The sequence below is a fragment of the Orbicella faveolata genome, unplaced genomic scaffold (assembly GCF_042242905.1).
Source record: "Orbicella faveolata isolate gen_17 unplaced genomic scaffold, um_ofav_v1 contig_24, whole genome shotgun sequence".
NCBI classification, from domain to species: Eukaryota; Metazoa; Cnidaria; class Anthozoa; order Scleractinia; family Merulinidae; genus Orbicella; species Orbicella faveolata.
The window spans coordinates 25,355,630-25,378,102 of record NW_028301552.1 but is presented as its reverse complement, the minus strand read 5'-3'; the positions used below and the strand labels follow the sequence as shown (position 1 = coordinate 25,378,102).

The 22,473-nt window shown below is 38.4% G+C and overlaps 1 long non-coding RNA gene across 1 annotated transcript; it reads right to left on the bottom strand.

Annotated features, from left to right (window-relative positions):
• Window positions 1-1,108: 1,108 nt before the first annotated feature.
• On the bottom strand, window positions 1,109-12,346 carry LOC149111027 (uncharacterized). Its single transcript, XR_016208190.1, has 2 exons — window positions 11,962-12,346; window positions 1,109-1,358 (listed from the first exon to the last, which is right to left on the bottom strand). It is a non-coding gene; the product is annotated as an uncharacterized LOC149111027 (long non-coding RNA).
• Between the last annotated feature and the right edge of the window lie 10,127 nt (window positions 12,347-22,473).

Below are 22,473 nucleotides of genomic sequence, written 5' to 3'. Positions count from 1 at the left end.
AAAATCAACCCCAAATAAGAAAATAAGAAACTTGTGCTCAAGAAAACCAAAAAAGAAAACAGAGTTACAGCCAATAATATAATCATTCCTATAAATCCTGACACAATAACCAACAATAGAAAACGATGTGCTCTAGCTGCTTAGATTTAGACAGACAAAAATGGGTTTATGATCACTATAATATGATTCTAATGTACCAGAACTTTGAACTTGATGTGGAATATTAGTGTATATGTGGTCTATCTGAGTTTTATAATCTGTTGTGAACTGTTTTATCAGCTGAGTGTAACCCTTTTGCTTGATCATATATCCCACAAGAGCTTTCTGTTCAGAGGTAGTTTCCATAAAATTGACATTAAAGTCTCCTAAAATTATGACAGGAGTCTGTGGCTCACAAAGAATAGTCCGATGTAAGTGTTCCAAAGCTTCAATTAATTTAGAAAATGGAACTTTTGATTTTGAGCGATATATCCCAACAATATATACATTGATACATCCCGGTAAATTGATTATAGCAACAGTCATTTCTGTATTGTTGTAGTTCCATCTATAGGGGTCACAGGTGCACTCTACATCATTTCCGATATACACAGCTGTTCCATATGTTGTTCAAGTAGTATTCTGTGGATCACAATCATTTCTGTAGAGGCGAAAATTAGTCATGTCATATGCTTCATCAATGTCCCTTGAATATAATGCTGTCTCAACGAATATATTCACATGTGCTGCTTGTACACTATAATCACATGCTACATCTTCAATATGGAGATGCAAGGATCTTACATTTTGAAACAAAATTTTCAAGTTGTTTTCGTTACTTGGTGTTTCATAAAGAAAGGGAATGCATGGTTTTAGAGAAGCTTCTGACCTTAGTCTAGACATTTCAGCTGCAACTTTCTTGCTACCTGCTATCTTTTACTCATTTAAATTTAAGATATGCAATCCTGAAATATTCTGCAGTCTGCTCAGACCAACATAATGCATATGTTCTCTTGTTGAAGCTGGTAAATCAACAACTGCTGCATCAAGTGTGTCACCTTGACAACAATGTATTGTTTTGGCTGCAGCTGGTCGTAAAGGGAATTGTCTACAAAGAACTTGAACTTGATTTCTTTTGTACAATCTAACTTGTCTTGTGATTTCCACTATGGGTGTCCAAGTGCTCTGTATTTGTACATTATACAAATGTAAATACTCTCTTCGCCAATAATGACCAATGTTAGGATCCTTAAACATTACCCATGTAGTACTTGGTGTAGTAGAGTCAGGTACTCTGTAGTCAATTTTTTCAACTGTATATTCTGCTCCATTGGTCATACCATCAAGGACAGACACATTTGTTGTTAGGTCATACTTTGCTGCAACATGGACAGAGTAAACAGAAAATAATCCCATGGTTTTGGTTGGATCATTTGGGATTTTTTGTTTCATTTTCTCTTTTAGTTAATCGGATAGATCTTCAATTAAAATGTCAACTGCACAAATGTTTACTTTTTGGTTTTTGGAGTTGTTAAATATTTTAACATTGTGACCATCTACTGCTTGGTTAGTACTAACCAAGTGAGTGATGTTCATGGGATAATCACTTTCACCTGGCTTTACTTTTAAAATCCTTCCTTTTAGGACCTCAATATCTTGTTCTCTGTGTTTTCCTTCTCTTAGGTGATTTAAAAGCTCTGCAAATTCTGTCATACTTCTGTCTCATAATTTCTGACAATTCATACATTTTAAAATGTTTTTGCCAAATATTTGTGGCTAATGCACTATAGGCATCTTTTGAATTCTCAAAAATCCATTTGTCAAAAACTGGCTTTAACTGAAACAGGTCACCAACAGTTATCAAATTAACTCCTCCAAAGGGTTTTGTTGTGCCCATGATCTGCTGTAAGCGTAAATTCAAGAACGTGAACATGCCACTGCCTATCATACTAATCTCGTCAATAAAAATAACCTCAAGTTTCCTCAGCTATGCTCTGATAGTGTTAAGTCTGTCTCTATCAAGTGTGCAATACCCAAAACCTCGGTTAGCGTGTACTTTAAAAGCAGAGTGAAGAGTGTTACCACTTATATTAAATGCTGCTTTTCCTGTTGGTGCTACTTTAAGTACTTTAATGTCGTCAGGGTTTTCACCTGGTATACTATTCAAATATCTGATCAAAGCTTCATATAAAGCATTAGTAACTGTAGTTTTGCCAACGCCAGCCCCACCACTTAAAAAAGTTGAAGTGCTTCATCACTAGTTTTGATGGAATTCAAGACATGATAGGAAAATTCCATTTGCTTCACGTTAAGTGAACGAACAAGTTTTCTAAAATCATCATCAGTCATGCGTTTTACTACAAGATCTTCATCATCATTGGTTCTTGGAAAGATACCGATATCATCCATTAATTCATATTGGTTGTGCTGTTTATTTGTGCCTGGATCAAAGCATCCAAATAATGGACTTGGTTTTGTCCCTATCTCTTGGTCTTGTTCATCTCTATGTTGTCTATTTGGGGCCACATCCACAAATTCTTCCAGTTCAACATTTTCTATTGCATCATCAAGCACTTCTGCTGGTAATCATATTGCCGTTTGTTGTGGGCTATTGTGTTCTTGAGTTGTTCATATCTTTCTTGGAAAGTTTCACAGTCTTGGATAAGATCCTTGTTTTCATTCCTCCAAGGAGTGTACAGCATTAACTGTTCTCTGCTATAATTCTCAGGGTCCTTGTTTTTGTTAAATCTTACTGAACGAATAATTCTAGATTTTTGTCTTTTCACCAGTTTCAATCCACCTTTTAGGTCATATTCTTCACACATTTCTGTTTTATCATTGGTGAGATCATCATCAACATTATCACTAAAATCAATTTCAGGCAAGTAGTCATCAGAAAGAAATGTTTTAACCTGACCCATATGTTCTACCTGCCTTTTACTTTGCTTGTCACAGTTATACCATGCTGCAAAATCAGCTAGACATAATTCTGCTAATGTTTTTGGTCTCCTTTGGTATCTTTTGATCAAGTTAACTGACTCAATATCCTCAGAGCTATCTGGTAGTTCTTGAAGCTTATCCATTGTTTTTAAAAGGAATGTTCTTTCTTCTGGATTGGACGTGTTAATAAACTGGAATTTCCGAGATGACCTTCTTAAAGGCATCTGCAAAACCAAATACACTGCTTCTTGTGCACTGACCTCAACAGCATCTAGAAATTTGTTTCCAATGTGTCTGACTTTGTTTATGATGTCTTTATTACCAGAGCTTGCTTCTTCTGATGCTTTTCTTAGTAATTTGCTCATTCCTCTTTGTCCTTTAGTAATATATGACAAAATATAAACAGCACAAGCACAAGGATCCAAGATATACTGTATATCCATGTTGGTTTGCCAGGCTTTCAACAAATCCGAGTTGTAACTATCAATTCTCATTTCAGATGGAGATCTTTTTAGCAGAAGTGTGTCACGCTTTAGTGAATATCTCACAGCCATGATATATTGTTGCTCTGTGAAACCCAGTTTTATGAGAAATTCTTCAAAGTTCATTTTATCATTGTATTTTAAATTGTCTAATAGTTTGTTTATTTTGTTGTAATTTTTCTTCACTAAATCCTTCTCATTCTCATTAAAAGTGTTTGCAGCGAGAGGTTCTAAAATCATTGTTCTTGGCATTGGTGGTAATGGAAAATTGAATCTGCAAATCTTATGACCCTGTTTTTTGCATGTTTTTGAGTGCTGGTGTCTTTGTAAATTAACTAAATCACCCAGTTCTCCTGAGTCAACCTTACATGCAACATACCTATCAACAAATTTAGCAATATCTTCATTTGAATTTTTTCCATATTGAGGAGCATCTTTCACCCAGAATAAAGAATGTATGTGTGGAGAACCACGTTGTTGGGATTCAACTCTATAGAAGGAGTCAACTATTTCACCAATAGGCTTCAGTGTACTTTTCAAAATGTCACAAAGTAACAATTGAACCATGTGTTCAAAGTTCCTAGCACAAGTGACAGGATCACTTTTAATTAAGTCTGATTTCTTTTGCCATGTCATTACTTGGATTTCGTCGTCAGTGTAATTTTTCTTATCAACAAGCCGCCCTAATATCGTAAGCAAATGTGCCCATCTTGTCTCTGCTGCTGAAAATGAACAGAACCATGTAGGCTTACCAAGCTGACGAATCATTGCAAACAAGTCCTTTTTGCATCTCTCAAAGTAACGAGGGGACCCCCTTAGATTTCTAAATACTCTGAAGCCCTCATCAAGGTGTATCAACTTTTCCCAAGAACCAGCTGATTTCAAATCGCTGGCTGTATACCTTTTACCCTTTCTTTTGCACTTGCAAAGAGAAAGTGATGCACTGCCTTGAATTTGCTTAATTTCTTCAGCTTATATGTTGGGGACGCTCTGTGCTACTCTTCTATCTTGACTTTGCAACTCCCACTTACAGATTGTACTGTAATGCACAGGAACTAATCTTTCACTATTATCAGCTCTTCGTTTTCCACAAAATATTGAGGGAAATGACAAAAATTCTGAATCTTTATCAATAAATATTCCTAAAGGTCTGTTGCCTTCAGCTGGTGCAAAGCTCATTATGTTATCCCCATGTTCAGTCATGTCTGGTTCTTGTAGCAAAGTGTCCATAATTCCTGATGGACGTACTGTTTCTTCACACCAGTCATCATCGCTGTCATTGTCACTGTTGTCATTAGCAGTCTCTAAAAACATATTCTGTTCACCCTGGATCGTATCTTTCTCATACACATCTTCAACTGTATTTGAGCTTTTCACATGCTGCCCCTCAAGAAAATGTGACATCTCCCCATCATTTCATTAAGTGTATTCAACCAATTGTCAGAAACTTGTACACCTTCATTCTGAAATAATTTGCTCGTCCGAACTAAATATTTTGCAGCTTCTGACACTTTGCAAGGTCTGATGCTCTGAAATTGAAAGTAATGTTTGTAACTAAGACATCTTTTTAGTTTGATTGGAATTGTCTGGGATTCATTTACTGGCCTAGGGAGAACATTTACAGTCGAGTTGACATCAGCTGGTACGTTGACAACATTCCCATGAATACTCAATTGACCACCAGCAGGTAATTCCCTAATCTGCATAAATGGTACACGTGGTGATATGAGCCTTTCTTCAAGAACAGTCAAATTTAGTACTTCTGGTTTGTCAGGAAATGTCATTTTATTGGCTTTTGCGCAACTTGGTAATTTACCTTCTTTAAGGTTAGAGTGATATGTAGAACAAATCCACTCGGTATCACTTATACTCTTGACTCCAGTCAGGCATAATGTAAGAATGTTTTGTGGGCACATTTTGTAAAGGTCTGGATTACATTTTTTCACAGATGATCTGTACCATAACTGATCACAGGAAGTACAGATATATTCTGGACCACATTTGATATTCTTGTGAAACATTTTAGTCAGTTCCGACATAGTTAAGTCATGGAAACATTCTTTACTGTGGCAACTTTGTTCCTTAGTTTCCTCCTTTAAATAATCATTTCTTTTTCATTTAGGCTTGGCAGTCTCTTGTAGGAATTTATTTTTGACTTCAAATTCTTTTGCCTTTTTCCCTTCCTGTTTAGAATTCTGACTCTTGCCTTGAACATAAATAATTCCATTCTGTGAATTACCCATTATATTTTGAAGGCGAGCTCTGTTTCTTTTGTAGGTAAGTTGAACTTTTTCTGGATTTGCCTGTTTATACGTAAAATCTTTTCTTTGACGTTTTCTTACTCCTTCTAGATTATTTTCTCGTAGTTTTGTTTTTGTTTTTATGTCCATCTGTTTGACTTTTTCAGGATTTGCTTCTTGATATTTGACAAAATGTCGTCTTTGGCATTCCTTAACCTTGGCTAGATTACATTCTCGTCTTTTTGCTTTTGTTTGTTTCTCCATCTGTTGGACTTTTCAGGATTTGCTTCTTTATATTTGACAAAACGTCGTCTTTGGCATTCCTTAACCTTTTCTAGATTACATTCTTGTCTTTTTGCTTTTGTTTGTTTCTCCATCTGTTTGACCTTCCCTGGATTTGCCATTTTATACATGTTAGAAGCTTGCCTTTGACATTCCCGTGACTTTTCAAGATTTTCTTTCCATTTTTGTTGTTTCTTCTTATTTTCTTCCTCTCTGGATTGCCTATTAGCCCTTTTCTCCTTCATATATTGCCTCATGAATTCTTTACGTTTTTTCAGAACATCACTGGTAACAGACGTATCCGGAGATTTTTGGATTATTGGGTTGACCATCTGTGTGCTACATGCTTGATTTTTCTCATTTAGTAGTATAGTTTCTTCAGGTTGCTTCGCTAATACTTGACCTTCAGTATAAATTTCACTCTGATGTCTTTGTAAATATACATTTGATTCTTCATTCTCGATTGGTGTTGTTGAAACGTAATGAATTTCATCTAAATGACCTATATAAAGCACCCTGGGTCTTCCTTGCATATAGACAGGATTTATCACATTACTCTCTGCAAAGTTCTCAGCGCTTTCAATGATGTAAATTGTACAGTTTAATGCATTAGCAACTGCTTGTATAATGAGATTGTCACACCAAGTTCCCTGTCTAGACATGTTATTTAAATATTCCAACCACGAGTATTCAATATTGCTTTCAATAAACGATTCAGGGTGATACCTCAAATGCTCAATACCAACTGCACGTACGTCCAAATGATAAGCTGCAGTACCATATAACTGATGTGAAACTGCTCTAAAGAAACAATCTCCTGCACCATCAACATCTAATGGTCTTAATCCCAGCTGAGCCAATCTGAACGCTAACACCAACATGGATGGACTATCGCACGTTTGGTTGATTTCTGATGACATACTATGATTATCAGTTGAGTAAGGCGGGACGAAAGTTTGGTCACCAAGTTTTAATGTAAAAATCGTGTTGTTGTCAGGAGCAACTGGCTCCGTATCCATTGGCAACTTGTCGGCCTTTGACGTCAATTGGTAGCAAAGCGCGCAAAATTGTAGGCGACGTGACAGGCGACCAACGGCTGTTGATATTGTTACCAACGGAAATGAGGTAGGTTGCCCGTGACAACACCATAATTTAAAGGCCAAAACTTCGTAACCAAACTTCCCTCGTGCCTTACTCAACTGATAATTGTAGTATGATTACTTTCAACTGTTTCTGACGACTCCATAAAAAACAGAGGTCCAAGGTTCGTTTCAACATCGTTCGCTAATCTAATTAACAACGGAAAGTAGAAGCTATACAGCGACATTTGAGTAAACCAAAGCCCAGCAAAATAATTGATTTGCCATAAACGTACTTGTCTCTGCAATGCAGGCAGGTATATCGCTTCCAGATAAAACATAAACAACAAAGTCAACCAAAAATGCCCTTTTACACAATGCGATAATTCTTTGGCTTTTAAAAATACATCGTCCAAACCCACAGAGGCCCGATATTGCATCAGAGAAATCATCATGCAAGTTCAGGCGGTGTTGGACACGGTTCACGTGACAGTATTCGACCAATCATAAGTCGTCGCAGCCAGAGCAATGGTGGACACATTTTTTGTTGCGAATTGAGAGTAGGTTGTCGTTTCTCGACCGATTTCTGCACTCATCATGAGAATCAAATGAACCTTTTCTAGGAGCTGCTAGTGTAATATCTAGACCAGTTATATGCCAAGCCTCAAGTGCAGGTAAGCAATTGTTGCATCAGAACTAGTCAATGGAAATCATGCTGTGTTGAAAACGTTTGTTTACCACACGCGCTTGACATGGATATTCTTTTGGTCGTTTTCAGGATAACAGGGATCAGTATTGTGAATTTTTTTTTGTGTGAAACTTTAGTTTGAGAGTTGAACTTTAAGAAAAGTCCGGCAGGCCCAGGCAGGCCCCGCCGTTTTAACGGTCAAAATTGGACTTGAAGTTGGGGCATTTTCCTTGATTTGTCATATGTTCGCGGTATTTCGTGGGAGTGATTGTGTGATTTCTACCCTTGTTATTTTGTGGCTTGGCTTGTTCCCTTTACATCTTAATGTTTTCTTGTTATGTTTTTTTGCTTTTTTTTTGTAGTGCATATGTCATCCGTTTGTTTGGCCGATGTTCAAGAGTTTTGGATCCTGCTTTGGATGCTAGTCCATTAAAGATATCGTCTCATTTACAATGAATTTTCACTATCATGATCACTGCCTGTCTTGAATTGTTATCTCTAACAGAAATTTACTACTCTTGGATCGGATGTTATTGTTCAGTCATCTATGGCTGATTATTTTTGATCTCCCACTTCTTTATGCTTGTTTTCCTTTGAATGTTGGTAGTAGTGGAAGACTATACATCAATAAAATTAATAACAAGTGTTTCATGTGTATAGTTACATATAATTGTCAACCCACCTAGAGCAGAACGAACCAATGTGTTTGAAGCACATGCTGAATTACCCGCTGATATTTTAAAAGACTATGGGTTTGGAATTAACTTTGCTATATTTCCCAAGAACTAAATTTATCCACTTACACTGTAGTGATCTAACAAGGAAAGCTACAGCATGCTGCTGTTTAGGTTATCAAATTTAGAATGGAATAAACCAAAACAGAATACATAATAACCTAAAGCAAGTGACTACTTAGAAAGCTGCCTGGCAATCCCAAGTTTTAAGAGCTACTGCAAGTGTTCAATATAGTGCATCTGCTCGTATTTTAAAATGTTGTTACCATTTAGTTATCTCAGTCAAAACATCTCACTACAGATGATCTAGGATACAGCTACATGCTAGATTATTCTGAATTGTTGGTCACAGTCATTACGAGTCAACAGGAGGAAGTGCTGTGGACTGTTTTTGGCAAAATATTTAACAGCCAATGTAGGAAATGTTAATATTGGTACATGATCACTGTGTTGTTGACCACAGGACTTGCAGAAAATAATAAATTTTAAACTGATAGATATTTCAAATGACCTGCATAGCACTGTTCTGGGTAAAAAGCTCCCTTTAGTTTACACAAGTTACATTGAACCTTAAACTTCAGCAGAGTTGTGATATGAGGACATGCAATGAAGACACAGGACCATGAGCAATTCAGTCATTGCTAATTGACTGTGCCTATCATTCACAGTCTTCCAGTTTACTAATTTGTAAGTGAACTTAATGTCGGCCGCTGTTTCCAGAATATGGTTTTCATGCTATTTTGCTGGTTTTTTTGTTGTGCTTGTCACTACTTTGCAAATATTCAGTTTGAAAAGCATACTTTGGAACTGAATTATTATTTGCAAGTAAATGTAAGTCAGTTTTTTTTTTTCACATCTCCCATCTGCAATTTTGGCTGCAACCACTTTAAATAGCGTGAGGTATATTATTTGTCCAAAGCATTCATTGAGTTATTTTTTTGTAAAAAAAAATACCTCTTAGTCTGCGCGTCGGGTATGTTATGGACGGGTCAATGGGTGAGTGAGTGAGTGAGTGAGTGAGTGAGTGAGTGAGTGAGTGAGTGAGAGATGTATGTATGTCACACCAATCAGATTGGATCTACTATAAACAGCCAATCAAATTTCTTGTTGTAAAGGTAAATGGTATGCGAGAAGATTTGATCCCGATAGGGTTCAGAGCGGCCATATTTATTCTTCTATAAAAGAGGAGGAAGTATTCATATATTGGGTTTACTTCGACATTTTCTGTTGGTTAGGCCGAGGATTTTAGTTAAATGAACGAGATGAGCCTTGAGGTTTGAAACAGTTCGTGAGTTAGTAGTATGCAAATGTAACGAGATATTTTTATTTTTAGTTACAAAGGTAATTTGATACTTTTGTTTTTCACAAGGAGTAAATTCAATTAGAGGTCACGAATCGTCGCATCTAGTTCTTAGGACATGTTTTAGACGGGACGAGACTTTAGATTTGAAACAGTTCTCACGTTTACAATAGTAAGTGCGGGTAACAATTGCTTTGTTCATGTTGCATGAAAATATAACGAGACATTTTTGTTTTTTAGTTACAAAGTGTAATTTGATACTCTTGTTTTTCACAAGGGAGTAAATTCAATTAGAGCTGACGAATCGTCACCACTCTTTCCCACGAGATGTTTGCTATCTTTAGTAACAAATGGTAACTTGACACTTTTGTTTTTTATATGGGAGTAAATTCAATTAGAGCTGACAAGTTATCGGCTATTGTTTCCAGGATGTTAAACAAAAAAGAAGGTTTCGTTTCTGGACGGTTTTTACGTCTCTGCAGTAGCAGTTTAATAGTTTTATTTCGATGACATTCATTTCAGTCCGATATTTTTAAAGGTAAAAAGTATGAAAACTGTTCAAATGTTCTTTGAAGACTGCGCGGCACCAAGTTAAAGTGCATTTAATTAAATCAGACTTTCAACGTGTCAGAGGTTTTTTTTCTCTTTCTTTCTAGTTTCGTTGAAGTTGTGTTGTGTTGTGCTGTGTAAAAAGGTAAACTTACGACTTGTATAAAATGCGAAAAAGTCTCTAAATTAACTTGAGTATTTTTGAGCAAAAATTTCTCTTGGGGGCTGGAAGGGTTATGTGATCGGTGAGCGAGGGAGTTATGCATGTGCGCGTGTCACACCAATCACAGTGCGGGTTGTATCAAATTGCCTGTTAGAAAATAAGATGGTATCTACATTAATCTGGAAACGTGTCAGATTACTGTAGTTTGTTCAGTCAAACATTTTATGGCTTACTATTTAGCTATCTTACCATGACCGATGTAACATCGCAACCAAAAAAACTTGTCAAATTAACCAAATCATACTGTACCATGAATGTTTCTATCTCCAAAACTTCACAGAAAAAAATAACTCTTGCACGCCTTGCGTGCCTATGTTTTCATGTAACTCAACCAAGCTTTCTTTCCACTGAGCCTGATTTCCCATTTACATGGCCTCACATGTACTGAGAACCCAGGAATGGACACTTGGAGCAGATACAAGTTACGTCCAATGTCTAAGCACTAGGCGAAGAGAAATCTCAAACTCTCATCAGTTTGAACATTGATATTGACAGTGGCAATGTCTGAGGCAAAGTCATTTGGAGACCTTTTACTTTAGACACATTCAAGGAACTAGTTGAACAAGACCAAAAACGTGTTATCCCATTGTCTACAAAAGAGATCCACACAGTACATAGTTAATCTTGGATTTGTAAGTTGAACAAGAATTTGCTGGAAGTGTGATCTGGTACAGGGGACGAATACAATTATCTTTTACCACTTACATTAAAGCAAAACATACCCTACTTCTCCCATTAAGCTTCTAATTTTTTAATTCTATTTATTGCACATCATTTTTGTTATTTTGAAAGAGCCATAGCTCATTAGCAAGTTATTTATGATTCCTTTTGGTTAATCAGGAATTACAGCTTGCGAAACTCGATTAATCAAGCTTTACACAAGTTTTCAAGGACAAAACATTGCTTTGATTTCGAATTATTCAACCCTTTTCTTCGTAGGTTTTACTTCTCAGCTCTCTTATCGTCGAACGAAAACATAACATCTGTCAACAACCATGTTGTTGGCCAGCGATACACTGATACACTTCACACACAAGTCGAGATATCTAAGAAGGATAGTGCCGAAGGTAGGTTCAATTCCGGCAAGTTAAGATCGAATTCGAAGAGACCAGAAACGGAAATAATTTATCTTTCAACCGTAAAGATTCGACGAACCGCGAAGCTTCGATTCCTAAAATCATCTGTTTAGCACTGAAAATGGTGGCTTTGTAAATCGATCAGAAGTCATCTACAGCTATTACTTGGCGTGCGGAACATTTCATGTGGATGTCATTCCAGATTTCTTTCAGCATCGGATGCGAGCGAACCTCGTATGAGTTATATTTCCACATCACCATCGGCGCGCGGAAATGTTTGTAGTTCAGCGATCAGATGAAAATGAGATTCAGGGAAAATTTCTCCCGGCATGCTTTGCGAGTCGTGTCCAACACCGCCTGATGCAAGTTATAAAATTGGTAAGTCTTACCTTTCAATATTTCCCCCACAAATCAGCTTAGGTCTTCCTTCGATTGGTCTCTGACCAGTCTTTCCAACAGTATAACTTCTCAATAACTCAATTCAACTTCAAATGCTTTATGCAAGAGCTTTGTGCTCAGATACTACGTACAGTTAGCAAGCTGGCTCGGCCGAAACAAGCGCTCACGTACTCGAGGCTTCGATTTAGTGTTGGACCCTTGCTAACGGTGTGGTGCGTGTGTGTGCGGTTTGTTTCGCTAGTTTGTGAGCGCAGTTTCCGAAAGGCAGTGTTCAGCGTAAACGTGAACACTGCAACACTCTTTGCAGCTTTGATGAACACAAACGTAATCACTTGCTTCTCCTCCTTCCACTTTCCAAAATGGCGGATGGCAAGGAATTGGCAAACAACTAAATCACGTGCCTCTACGTCATCACGCGTCAGAGTGACGTGATCCAAGACAAGGAAAACTTTAATATTGTTTATCGAAAAATTACGCTTAATCATCATCATGTCCTTTTCCCTACGGAAATAATACAATTTTATTTATTCTAGTTTTTTCCTTGTGATACCGTTTACAGAAGTGACGCTTTAATTGGAAAGAATTTAATAATCGTGGGAGCAGCTAAATTTCATTGGCTGCTCAATTTAATTTGATTACATTTGTTGACTTTGCCAAAGGCAAATGTGCGTATTTTCATTCAAGGCCCAAAAATAACTTACAATTACTGTTTGTCAAGACGGCTTTTAAATTTTACTGTGGTGTTTTACGTTGAATTTCGTTCATTTTAAATTCATTAATACATTGAAGTAGCAAACGTGATAATGTTATTTTTTCAACGCCAAGATTTGTAACTTGATACTTTTGTTTTCCTCGCAAAGTTTGTAACATGATACCCTTGCTTCCTCGAAAACATATAAAGGAAGATTTGCTCGCTTTTTTTCCTGCTGGAGAGAAATGAAATAATGTTAAATAACTTATGAAAAAAGAAGAGGAATGATTTTGTTTCATTCAAGGGGCAAATTTTCTTATCATCGATAAACAATTACTAATTTAATTATCAAATAGTCACGTCGAGTCACGGAATAGCACGTTCTTATTCTGTTGCCACCGTTGGTGTTAACAATACTAGTGAAACAATCTCAGATATTGCAGTGTAATTTACGGCTCTGATGCAGTAGTCACACAGGTCCTCACCCCTGCTGTTCTCTCCCTTGGTAGTCACCTAGGCCTTTTCCCCTTTGCAGAATATGAGCGGACGAAAACTTGATAAGACATAATCTTAGCCGTGTGTATGTTTCATGCTTGTGATTTGCCCAAAAATAACTTACAATTACCGTTTGCCAAGACGGTTTTAAATTTATTGTGGTATTTTATCCCGAGTTTCGTTCATTTTGTAGCATTACTTTTCACGCCAACGTTTGTAATTTGATACTTTTGTTTTCCTCGCTGATGTATGCAACAAGATACCTTTGTTTTCACGAAAATATAAGAAAGATGTGTATTTTTTTTAACTTACTGCTGGAGATAAATGGAATATAAAAGTTAAATATCTGCTGAAAAGTCGAAGAGGAACGATTTTGTTTTATTCAAAACGTAAATTTTCATTTCGCGGATAAACAAGAATTGATCTAATTATCAAATAGTCACGTCGAATCACGGAATAGTGCGTTCTAATTCTGTTTCCAGCCGAGTTGGTGTAAACAATAAAACCACATCAAATTAATACACAATGCTATCGAGTAATACAATTGAGGAGCGTTTCCACGAGAAGTACTGAAGGTAGAGATCTTTACTTGACCGAAATTATATCCCACATCGGTGAGCGAGTCGCCTCATCGACTGATGAAATTAATTGGAGGTTTCAGTAAGTGCCACGGAGTCTGCGGCAATAATAACGAAGTTTCTTTTGTCACAAATTTATTAGTTTTACATGTAACTAACGCGGGAAAGTTTCGGCTGAATATGAACTTTGTGCTCTCTTTCATAGAAGAGGAAACAAACAAACTGCTAAGGAGAAGCAGTATGTTCCCATTCTCTATTTCAATCCTGGCAAACACCCAATAGAGATTGACTTTGGCTAACTAATCTGCGCATGCGTTTGGTGCAAACTGCTTCTGTCCTTGAGAGAATGGCACCACAAGGATAGCATGAGATTTGCAAAACCATATATATATCTACACATACACATACACATACACATACACATACACATACACATACACATACACATACACATACACATACACATACACATACACATACACATACACATACACATACACATACACATACACATACACATACACATACACATACACATACACATACACATACACATACACATACACATACACATACACATACACATACACATACACATACACATACACATACACATACACATACATACACGACCGTTTGCTCACAAGAGAGGCCTTTTGGTGTGCTCAATTATGCACCCCCACATCTCATGGACTCAACAAAAGGGGCGAGTTTAATTCCAGGAATAGGATTCACTACAATTAACACCATCTTGCTGCTGTATTTTATTTGTTTTTATTTGCTTTTTAGCGGGCGTTTTGCTATTTTTATTATTACGTAATTCTTATGTAATCTTATGGGAAAAAAAAAATTATTTCTTTGTTCTCTTTGTAAGTTATTGTTTTGTAACTTATGTAAGGCTTTTTCACTTTTTGTAAATTTTATTCCGAGTATTGATATTCTTAGTGTTGAAGAAGCCCGAATGGGCGAAACGTCCACTTGAATTAAAGACCTCCTACGGGAAAAGTTCCTATCTTCTTTTGTTTATTCAACCTATATATACATATATATATATAATGTGTATATATTGAATGTGACGTCTAGGAAGTTGATTACTTGTTTGTTAGCTTCTATGGTGATGCGTAGTCCGTTATTGTTAAAGATGCGGCATATCTCTTTCTTGATGTTCTCTGTGTCCCTAGGTGTGGCGTTAGTGATGGCTAGTCCGTCGTCTCGGTAAAGTCCTACGCATCACCATAGAAGCTAACAAACAAGTAATCAACTTCCTAGACGTCACATTCAACCTTAACCGAAACACTTATCAGCCATTTACAAAGCCGAACACTTCACTGCAATACGTCCACCGCGAGAGCAACCACCCGCCGATCACCACTAAGAACATTCCCGCCGACATCAACAAACTACTGTCGTCCCTATCATCCGACAAAGCATCCTTTGACCAAGCCGCCCTTCCATACGAGAAAGCACTCGACGAAAGTGGATACCACTACACACTACTGTACGAACCAGCCAACACACGCAAACGGAGAAACCGACAACGTAATAACATCCTGTGGTACAACCCTCCTTTTAGCAAGAACACCAGCACCAACGTCGGACACAAATTCCTCGCCCTAATAGATAAGCACTTTCCGAAAGATCACAAACTAAGAAAGATCTTTAACCGAAACACCATTAAGATCAGCTACAGCTACATGAACAACACAAAACAAATAATCGACAGCCATAACAAACGCATCCTAACTGCATCTATGCCGACTGATGACACAGCCGCCGCTACCATCGACAACAAAAAGTCATGTAACTGCCGGCAAAAGAACGCATGCCCGCTCGACGGAAACTGCCTACAATCATCTGTAATCTACCAAGCCACCGTAACACGCAAAGACAACAACATGGCAGAAACGTACCTTGGACTCACAGAGAGCGACTTCAAAACTAGATACAGAAACGAACGGCGTTGGTAACGCTACCTGACAAATAGGGGCGTCTGACATATAGGGGCGCTATATCAAAATACCAAAAGTTTATCATTACCTCTGCATGGTTAATGTGTCACACTACCAATAAAAGGTTTAAAATGACAGCTTTGGACTTATAAAAGTGTTAACACGACAGCTTTTGACTTCTGGGGGAAGGAAAAGACTAACAATGAATTGGTTCGCTGAGTTGAGGTTCGAAGAATGGAGGTGTCGAGAAAGATCCACCTAGATCCACTGAAGAAAGATCCATCTAGATCCACTACAACGAATGCTTTCTTTGTCAGTATTTGTTAAGTCCTAAACTTTCTAAATTCGGAATATTTTTCAGGATTTCATAATTCTTAAGAGAGTCATAAATGGCCGAAGTCTCCTACATGTATTGCGACTCAAGGTCAGTAAACTTTAATTTGAATGGGGCGATCTGTTTCTCAAATTGTTACAGAATTGATCCAAATAACTTAAGCCACGTGCGGATCTGGGCTGTTAGGTTTTGGTGAATTCATAAATGCTGCATGTTTTCAAAATTGATTAATTTATCGCATGGTCTCTTTCGCAGCCTTTATTGCGAAGGAATCTGCATCGTATCTATGACGGGAAAAATACAATAGTGATCGTTTTCAATGTCACGCAATAAAAAAATAAATACAACACCAATACAGTACTAGTGGATAAAGTCAAGAAATAGATACAGAAGATCATTATTTTTCTTAGTGTTAGGTCTTTACGTTTTCCCAAACTTAAGACATTCGTATAAATTTTTCACAGAACTTTACGGAGCCCACAGTACGGAAACCCCGTGTTGGATTACCTTCATGGTCAACTAAATATGGCGGCCGGAAATATTTTAAACATCTGGAACTTACTTTAGCTATTTAGGCGATCAATTATCTGTATTGAACAAACGAGCATTTGCAATTAAGCACATTTCCTAATGCTCCAACTTCTAAAAAGGCTAAAAAACTTGAGATAGTTATATATTTTTCTACAAACGCGATCGTAGCTCCATGTCACGCTCCACTGCCATCAAAATACTCTGTTTGAATTGTAAACAGATATAAATTTACCATCTCTTATGCCTGGCTCTCAAGTTTTGTCTACGTACACGTATTTAGAGAGGTAAAATTCGAGACATCTGACAAATAGGGGCGTCTGACATATAGGGGCATCTGAAAAATAGGGGCGTCTGACAAATAGGGGCATCTGACATATAGGGGCATCTGACAAATAGGGGCATCTGACAAATAGGGGCGTCTGACATATAGGGGCGTCTTACAAATAGGTGCATCTGACAAATAGGGGCATCTGACAAACAGGGGCGTCTTACAAATAGGTGCATCTGGCATATAGGAGCGTCTGACATATAGGGGCATCTGACAAATAGGGGCATCTGACAAATAGGGGCATCTGACAAATAGGGGCATCTGACAAATAGGGGCGTCTTACAAATAGGTGCATCTGGCATATAGGAGCGTCTGACATATAGTGCATCTGACAAATAGGGGCATCTGACAAGTAGGGGCATCTGACAAATAGGGGTGTCTGGCAAATAGGTGCATCCGGCAAATAGGTGCATCTGGCAAATAGGTGCATCTGACAAATAGGGGCGTCTGACATATAGGGGCGTGTGACAAATAGGGGCGTCTTACAAATAGGTGCATCTGGCATATGGGGGCATCTGACAAATATGGGCGTCTGACAAATAGGGGCATCTGACAAGTAGGGGCATCTGACAAATAGGGGTGTCTGGCAAATAGGTGCATCCGGCAAATAGGTGCATCTGGCAAATAGGTGCATCTGACAAATAGGGGCGTCTGACATATAGGGGCGTGTGACAAATAGGGGCGTCTTACAAATAGGTGCATCTGGCATATGGGGGCATCTGACAAATAGGGGCGTCTGACAAATAGGGGCATCTGACATATAGTGGCATCTGACAAATAGGGCCATCTGACAAATAGGGGCATCAGACAAATAGGGGCGTCTTACAAATAGGGGCATTGTATTCTACTTTAGTGCCAGAAAGTTGAATCAACATTGCTATAATTTAAACTACTACATTGATTAGTGCTGCATTGCCTAAAATAACTTTAACATATTCTTACTTTCACGCGCTTGGACTCCCGACATTTTCGAGGTCTTGCTTCCCTGAAAGAAAGACAATTTGAAATTGAACTTTTCGATTTGTTTTTCCTTGCCCGTGAAACATGTCTTTCCTCTTACATGCAAGTCATGGCAGGCGAGCATAATTCATCATGCGGAATGGTTGGACGGTCTTGGTCACTCACCATTGCAATGCTTTTAAAGTGTGATCAAGTCTGCTGTTCTTCTCAACTGAAGGCTAATTAAGGCACTTCAGGAGTCAGCATTATTCTGCTGTTCTTCTCAACTGAATGCTAATGAAAAAACTTCAGGAGTCAGCACTATTCTGCTGTTCTTCTCAACTGAAGGCTAATTAAGCAATTCAGAGTCAGCTATGTACACTTTTCCGCGTTTTCGGCATTCTGCTGTTCTTCTCAACAGTAGGCATGTCTTTACTACATACATCAAGATAATGCTAAAAAGGAGGGAAACCCTTAACACTTTGCCATAAGAACAGTGACCTCGTTTATTTCTACATTACTGTAAGGTTTTGGTAATTCGGCCTGTTTACTTTTTACACACTGGATAAGACGTTTTCCAATCTTTTTGAATAATTTACCGTGAGGTTGTTGAGATGTAGAAATTGCACCTTGTTCACCGTGTGCCATTTCGTGTATGACAACACTCAAAAATGATGCATCTGTCTCTAACTCTTCATGAAAGATGACAATGAAGAAGTCGTACTTAGGGGTGTGGAGATAATGCGTACAACCAAGCTTCCTAGTCGTGTCTTTGGTTACGCTTGCGTGGTCTTCAGCAGACATGCATCCGATGTGAGTTTTGCCATCTGGGAAAGGAAAGTCTTCGTAAATTCCAGCAATTGCCGTGTACAGCTCTTGAACGCGCTTACTTTCTACTGGGTAATTTGCTGCCACACACCGTAGTTGCTGCACTTTGCCTTCGTTTTTTTTTTCCTTTCAGTTTCCTTCTTTTGCTCCCTTTCGAAGACATCTTGGCACGGTTTGTACCGCCACTGTGGATTGTTAAAATTACCCATTTCGCACTTACCGTGAAACCAACGTTTGCAGGCAATACATAGCACCATCTCATTGCCATCGTCAGGCATTCTACAGTGGCAGTGAACAGGACAGCGCCACTCAGAAAGAATATCCGTGTCTTTTTTTGGAAGTGCTGCAGGCTTTCTCGACGAACAAAGCCATGTCTTCTTCTTCGAAGCTCTTAAGTAACTCTTGACGCATGATTTTTTTATCAAAACACTCTCTCGCTGGATCTCGTCCCACGCACAGCAATGTCGCAAAGGCGATTGCAAATAAACCACAGTCATTCCCTCCTTCCTGTTGTTGCACGTCGTCAACCAAAAAGGTTACCTCTTTGGGAGGCTGCATTATTTGGCAAACGTTCTGTTCAATGCTTATGGGGTACCTAATCTGTGTATCTTTATTTTTGTCCACCCCGTGAAGGCTATCGTATATGGAGACTTCTACCCTGAGATTTTGCGCATTAGACAAAGTTATCCAGTGGTTGCCCCGCACATTTACAATTTGAACAAATCCGTCTATAGAGAGCGAAGGGGGAAAACCATCTTTCTTTGCTAGGATAACGTCTGCCAGACCGGCAAAATTCGGTGCTATCTTCCTCATCAGTTTCATTGCCGCATTGATGAATCAATCATTTATCCAGTAGTCATTCATGATAAGGTATTTGTCCCGATTCTTAAGCCCCAAATCTTTGATCCAGTAACAATCTGCCAAAGATAGCGGGCGCTGTAAAGTTACATCAACGTCAATGGGGCCATTCTGAGTGCCTAAGTCTGATGACTGGGGTGATTTAGGTTTCATCTTCTCCGTAGTGGCTTGTTGGTTATCAGTGGGTTGATCTTTTGTACCCGAGACTGATGGGTCGGAAGATTCAGGTCTCGTTATCTTCGGAGTGGCTTGTTGGGCAGCTGTTGGTCGATTCCCTGAACTTGAACCCGATGGGTCGGACGATTCAGGCTCCATCTTCTTTGGAGTGGCTTGTTGGGCAGCTGTCGGTTGATTTCTTGAACCTGAGCCAGATGGGTCGCACGATTCAGACTTCATCTTCTTTGGAGTGGCTTGTTGAGCATCGTCATCCATGTCACCTGCAATATTCCGCTTCTGATGCCCCTTCCTCTTCACAACTATTTTGTTCGTTTTATCTAGGACAGCACAACCGTTTTCATCGACTTTGATCTGGTGTTTAAAAGCAGCTCTAAGTCCGTCTATTTGACGTCGGTTGATCCTTTCACTATGAATGTCAATGTTTGAACGAAATAGAAAAATGTGGTTTACTGGTTTCATTTGGTTTAAATATCTAGTGTCGTGATTGTATAGGAGATAGAGCTGCTCATCTTTCTGCGTGTTAAGGTTTCCTTTCACTTCCTTAATATTCCTTACTCGTTTCAATGCCTCTTCATCTTTCTTTGCGTTTCTTTCGTGCAATCGATCAAAGAGACATAAATGCTTATCGCTTCCAGTCACCGGGTGCACCTTTGTAGTACTGCCTTTGTCATTTCCACCTACGTAGTTGTCGTTTAACAATGGCAGCGATACTTCCAGTTTTCCTTCAAGTGCCTCTTGCACATTTTCTTTAGTCGGTTCAGCAACCGTACCGTTGTGTGGACTAAACATTTCTCTGTTTCTCTTTTGTCCACGTGCAACTAGCATGTTGGCCATATCACTTACCACGATATTTGGCTGGTGTGCCATAGACAAAATAAGATCAATGTAATCCCTTGGACTTTCTGCGCGCAGAACAAACTTCAAAGCGTAGATAACACCGTGCTGACAAGTCCCAGATACCCATCCACCAGAGCGACCCCAAATCTTGTTAAATGCCTTCTTAACCTTTTCGTCGTCCTTGGAAATGGCCTGCTTAATCTGCATGATGACATCCAATACATTATGTAGAGGGCAAATGATTAAAATGAGAGATTTTTTCACACAAAGTCAAAAATCAGTACTTGTCTTCCAAATGAAAATGGGCCCCGATTTGAAGTGGGAGCGCTAGCTAAGTACAGTATATAGAGGGTGAATGATTGAAATGAGCGACTTCTTCACAAAAAGTAAAAAAATCTGTAGTTGTCTTTCAAATGAAAATAGGGACCGTTTTCATAGAAAAGCGCTAGCTAAGCATAGCATATAGAGCGCGAAAGATTGAAATAAGAGACTTTTTTACTCAAAGTAAAAAATCCGCAATCGTCTTCCAAATGAAAATGGACCCCGGTTTGATGTGGGAACGCCGGGTAAGTACATTATGGAGAGGGCGAATGATTAAAATGAGCGACTTTTTCACAAAAAGTAAAAAAATCCGTAGTTGTCTTTTAAATGTCGATGGCCCCGTTTGATGGAGGAGCGCTAGCTAAGTGCAGTATATAGAGGGCGAAAGATTGAAATGAGAGACTTTTTCACACAAGGTAAAAAATCCGCAATTGTCTTCCAAATGGAAATGGACCCCGATTTGATGTGGGAGCGCCAAGTAAGTACATTATGTAGAGGGCGAATGATTAAAATGAGAGATTTTTTCACACAAAGTCAAAAATCAGAACTTGTCTTCCAAATGAAAGTGGGCCTCGATTTGAAGTGGGAGCGCTAACTAAGTACAGTTTTTAGAGGGCGAATGATTGAAATGAGCGACTTCTTCACAAAAAGTAAAAAAATCCGTAATTGTCCTTCAAATGAAAATAGGGCGCGTTTTCATGGAGAAGCGCTAGCTAAGTATAGCATATAGAGGACGAATGATTAAAATGAGAGACTTTTTCACACAAAGTAAAAAATCCACAATTGTCTTCCAAATGAAAATGGTAAAAAATTAGTACTTGTCTTGCAAATGATAATGAGCTCCGATTTGATGTGGGAGCGCTAGCTAAGTACAGTATATAGAGGGCGAATGATTGAAATGAGCGACTTCTTCACAAAAAATAAAAAAATCCGTAATTGTCTTTCAAATGAAAATAGGGCCCGTTCTCATGGGGAAGCACTAGCTAAGTATAGTATATAGAGGGCGAATGATTGAAATGAGAGACTTTTTCACACAAAGTCAAAAATCCGTAGTTGTCTTTCAAATGAAAATGGGCCTGGTTTTCATGGGGGAGCAGTATGTAGAGGGCGAATGATTGAAATGAGCGACTTCTTCGCAAAAAGTAAAAAAATCCGTAGTTGTCTTTCAAATGTAAATGGGCCCATTTTGATTGGAAAAACTAGCTAAGTACAGTTTATAGAGGGCAAATGATTGAAATGAGGGACTTTTTAACAAAGTAAAAAATCCGTACGGTACTTGTCTTTCAAATGAAAATGGGCCCCGTTTTCACGGGGAGCACTAGCTAAGTACAGCTTATATAGGGCGATTGATTGAAATGTGACTCACACAAAGTAAAAAATCCGTAATTATCTTTCATGGGGAAGCGTTAGCTAAGTAGATTGTGCAGCGAGCGAATGATTGAAATGAGAGACTCTTTCACAAAAAGTAAAAAAACCGTAATTGTCTTTCCAATGTAAATGGGCCCCGTTTTGATGGGAAAAACAAGCTAAGTACAGTTTAGAGAGGGCGAATGATTGAAATGAGAAACTTTTTCACACAAAGTAAAAGATCAGAAATTGTCTCAGTTTCAAATGTAATGTGGGTGAGCATGAGCTA